This window comes from Ctenopharyngodon idella, chromosome 9 (genome assembly GCF_019924925.1).
Source record: "Ctenopharyngodon idella isolate HZGC_01 chromosome 9, HZGC01, whole genome shotgun sequence".
Lineage (NCBI taxonomy): Eukaryota > Metazoa > Chordata > Actinopteri > Cypriniformes > Xenocyprididae > Ctenopharyngodon > Ctenopharyngodon idella.
In genome coordinates, this window is record NC_067228.1 from 21692479 (window position 1) to 21697668 (window position 5190).

The following is a 5190-nucleotide window of genomic DNA, read 5'->3' on the forward strand; positions in this document are numbered from 1 at the left end:
AGTGTCACTAAGCACTGAAACAAATTAGGTTCTAATCCGTTTCTTTGAAGGGACTCTAATTAGTCCTCCAATTTCCTCTCACATCAGAACAAAAAGTGCTTCATGATGTAACATGATCTTGTTTAATGTAACATGTTCTGGCAAGATTGTTTTCTCCATGGTGATAGATGGCCTGCATGTAGAAAAAAGGGCTTCTCATTTGCTTTTCACATTAAAAACCTATTATTCTTCCCAAATCCACATATGACAGCGAACAATTTGAGCCTTTGTCCACACAATAAAATACCCTGTAAAGTGTCACAGTTCACAGATGGAAACAAAGGCAACATCATGTACATAGAGAAAGTATATTTTAAGCTGGCATATCTTGATTGAAATCTAGAGTTTGGATTTTCTAAATGCCCTTTTCCTTTGCAGAGGCAATTTCCTTTGGAAATTGTCGGCAGTAAATATGGTTAATGTGCTGTGCCTGCACTTCGCTCACACGGAGAGTTGAAGAAGGCTGACATGAGTTATCTGTATGATTCTTGCTAGAACTGAGATATGAATCCCTCCATCGTAAACTAGATTGTAGAATGATGTACAATTGCCCTGGAGGGACAAACTCACAGGAAAACCCTCCACTGATGAAATTCAACATATGGATCATGATACAAAACAAAAACATCTCTAATTAAATATCATACAACTTATAGATAACTAGAATGCTAATGGATATTAAAGGATTAGTTCACTTCTGAATTAAAATGTCCTGATAATTTACTCACCCCCCATGTCATCCAAGATGTTCATGTCTTTCTTTCTTTAGTCGAAAAGAAATTAAGGTTTTTGAGGAAAACATTCCAGGATTTTTCTCCATATAGTGGACTTCAGTGGGGTACAATGGGTGGAAGGACCAAATTGCAGTTTCGGTGCAGCTTCAAAGGGCTCTACACAATCCCATACGAGGATTAAGGGTCTTATCTAGTGAAACGATCAAGTGCTTGTCTTGCACTGCTCTGCGATGCGCCACGCATTACGTTGAAAGTTCACGTGTGACATAGGCAGAAATACCGGCAAAAAAAACTAAAAACTAATTTTCTACTCCTACTTCAAAATCATTCGATATCATTGTTTTACCTTTTTTTGTAAAGGGCGTCACGTGTGACCTTTGTAACGTGATTAGGTCATGCATGTGGATCACAGAGTTAGTGCAAGACAAGCATTTGTGGTTAAAAAGTATATAATTTTTATTTATTTTTTTTTTAGAAAATGACCGATCAATTCATTAGATAATTCCCTTATTCCTCTTCTGAGATCATGTGGAGCCCTTTGAAGCTGCATTGAAACTGCAATTTGGACCTTCAACCCGGTGAACCCTGCTGAAGTCCACTATATGGAGAAAAATCCTGGAATGTTTTCCTCAAAAACCTTTACGACTGAAGAAAGTCAATGATGAGTAAATGATCATGAAATTTTCATTCAGAAGTGAATTAATCCTTTAAATATTATAGATTTCTTTAGTTCAACCAAATTTTAGTGATTAAGGCAACTTATGGAAATTATTTTTATTAAACATTCCATTTAACAATCTCATTTTTACTACTATAAATACATTTTTAAAAATGCCCAAAAACAAAAATTGGTTAACATCTATGGAAGCGGTTTCAACTGTGAAAAAAATAAAATAAAAACAGTGCAATCTTATTTTACAATGTGATTTTTTTCATAAAATATAATGAAGTAACTCACAATTATCTTTTTTGTTACTCTGAGATGAAAACAGGCTTTTATGATTATCTGTAACTATGAATTAATCAAGGATTTTTGATTCATCTGATTTCTAAAGCAAATAAATAAAGAAAAAAATAATAAAATGTATAGTCTATGACAAGTTGTCTATATGACAAAGTGGTTTTAATTAGTGCAAGAAGTCTGGACTTTAATCAAGCCAGCAAGCATGATGGGAATGACAAGCCTCAGCGAATGAGAATTAGAGTAGCTGACCAGCTCATCATTCATTGGCTGGTAGATGGTGGCAGATGCAGGTCGACCATGATGTGGAATCAATGAACTGTACCACTACAGCACTAAGCTCCATCGCCAATTATCCTTTACTCAAGTCATAAATAACACGATCCTAACCATAGCTGCAAACAATTATGACATCCAACAAAGAAATCATGTAATAATGGAGAAGAATGAGACAATATTGCACTAAATTACATGAGCAAATATGCCTTCAGTACACTCAAACCGTGATATTGATTCTTTAGCATCTGCTATCACTCCAGATTCATATTCCAGCTGCAGGTTGCCTTCTGACACACTACACAACCATATGGTGACCAAGTGTGCAGTCCAGAGATGGGAAAAAGCACAGAATGTTCTTAAATTCAATATCAAGCGACCACAGGGCTGAGTAAAGAAGTTAAGGTCATTATTGTACAGTCTTGACAGGAAAGTCGACATTGGGGCTATTTGGCTCTGGTTCACATTCCACTATCAACTTTACTCAGTGAATAGATTCTTTGCCTGTTCCTTGATCTGCTTGAACTAGTGAAAGAAAGAAAAAAAACATGTCCTTGAGTGAGGTTCAAATTTCTTGCCATACTAGGAAACAAACACAATTAAAGACCTTTCTCAAAACATGTAAAAAGGATTTCTGTCACTTCGGCATTTTCATAGTGTCTGGATTTCACCAAGGGCAAAGAATGATAATTACACCAATCAACAGTTTTTAGTTATCTGAGACATCAGATTGATTTTGTAGCCAGGAATTCAGAAGAAGCAACATAGCATGAACCCCACTGTTGACACAGTAAAAACCCCTGCTTGTTATCAACGAGTTCAATAAAGAAGCGTCACAGTAATTAGCCTGGAGGAAATTGCCACATTCTTTTTTTTTCTGAGTTCTGAGTGGTATTGCATTGCATTTCTGTAGCCAAAACAAAACACTGTTTCTGTTATAAGACTGCATTCCAGATTATAAAAAAAAAGACAGCAAACCACTGTAATGACATGAGAAGGATAGATTCTTTCTATTTCACTTTCTTTGAGTATTGGCGAATAAAATGTAGCAACAACAACACAAACTGTAAACATGGTTACAGCCAAATTCTGGTTGACTGACCATTTTCAATGAATAATGTCTCTATTCTATAACCAGTTCTTAACTTCCAACTTCAATTTAGTCAACCCAGGCTCAATGGGAAAATGTTCCTACGGCGACATTTCTGCAAAAAAAAAAAAAAAAAAAAAAAAATTATAGTACGCTGCTTCTTGAATGTTTTGCAACACATTCAAAGTGAAATGTCCAGTGAGTGGCACTAAAAGTGTGTTCATTTTTCTCAAAAATAGATGAATGTGAATCTGGCAAATTTTTAGCACGTTGGCTGTTGTACATATTTCAGCAGTTCAGAAATGAAATGTACAATGAGTGTTGCTAAAAGGTTTATGCTCTTTCGCCTTTGAAAATAATGTATCAGTTACTTTATCCTACCCTAAACCTAACCAGTAATGTTAATAAAAGCAAAACGTGAGATAAAATGCATTTGCTGATGCAACCATGGCATTTTAGCTTGCTTCTACGTGTCTTTGAGTTTATTATGTGTTTCACAGTACTCGTATTAGTGCAATGCTGTACAACTACATCAGAAAAGCCATCAATGAACATGACAATCAATAATTTTAGAAACATCCCCAGCTTTTATAAAAAAAAAAGAAGAAAAAAAAAAGTTGTTGGTGTTTTACTGCCACTAGTGTTCACTGCAGCTAGAAGTGGGTGTAACGGTTCGTTTTCAGGTACAGAAATTCAATAAAGTAACTTCTCTTACAGCTGCACAAATTCTCTTTCGTGTCCTCTTGTGCTTGAATGTTTAAATTGGCAAGGCTTAAAAACACATGCAAATGATAAACTTCCTTAAACATATTTGGAGAGTGACAGTTCCTACAGCTTTATTGAGAGTCTTTAAAGCTCGCTCCGGGCCATCAGGAAGTCCTTATTGCTTGCACACTATCAACACCCGGGTGATGTCGGTGCAAACGACTGGTCATATTAGACGTATTACCTTGAGCACACGGCACTCGCATCGAACAAAGTATACACTGTTCTTTTTTTTTTTTCTTTTTTTTTTTTTTGGACCATCGCTGTTGTAACGTATTGGGAAGCTAAAATGTTCTCAGACAGGAGATTTATATGATGTAGGCAGCGGCTCTACCATAGGCATGTCTTTATTGCATGGCATGCTGAACTGCAACACCAACATGTAAGGAACTGTGATATCAGCGTGTGGAGCGTATCCATCATCAGAAACATATTAGCGTAAACTCTGTCTGTTTTACATGTTGTTGTTTTTTCACCAAACCATATTATAGATGTGGCATCAGATTAGAGATTAATGTGGTGCAGATGGGTGCCAAACCATGGGTAGAGAAAGGTACTGTGTTTGTTTTTTTTAACAGAACTGTTACACCATTAAAGGCCCCAATACACTTCAAGCGAAGTTCTTTTTTGTTCTTCGTTTAGGGATAAAATGAAGTTCGAAATACATGAGCAGCGATATACTGTAATCGAACATCTAACGCCACATACACTGCTGAGAGCGACGGTTCGATGAATATGTAAAAATGCTGCGCGCTTTCCTCTCAGTAACAAAATAAACAAAATTGAGAAAATAGCAAGGATTTTTTAATAAAGCATAAGAAAAGCATCTGATCATGGCAACATGGATATGTTTGTTTGCACAAACTCTGTAATTCAGCACTCCAGTAAAGTCACGTCACGTTTATATTATAACACTTTATAAAATAGATTGCTTAAAATCAAGCAGCTTTACTGTATTAAATACGAAAAACAGTGTCAGTCTCTCATTTCATCAGAAGTACAACTTCGTTTTCTACTATAAAGCAGCTCTCCAGTGTTCATGTTTTCACTCGCAGACGTCTGACTTCAACAGACTTGAGAAGAGAAATGGACTGGAAAAGATTTTTCAAGTGAAAGAAGGTGGAGCCTCAGCACACACCTACCTTACATAATGGCCACGGACCAATGGTAGTACGAAGGTGTTTACCGGGCAAAGCAAACTTTTCCAGAAAGTCTGCTTTGGCAAGCTGTTTCGAACTTCCAAAACGAACTCCAATGAACTTAGTTTCAGCCTGATTTTGTTCGAAATGACGTCACATCAGTGCGTTCTTTGATTTTATTTGAAG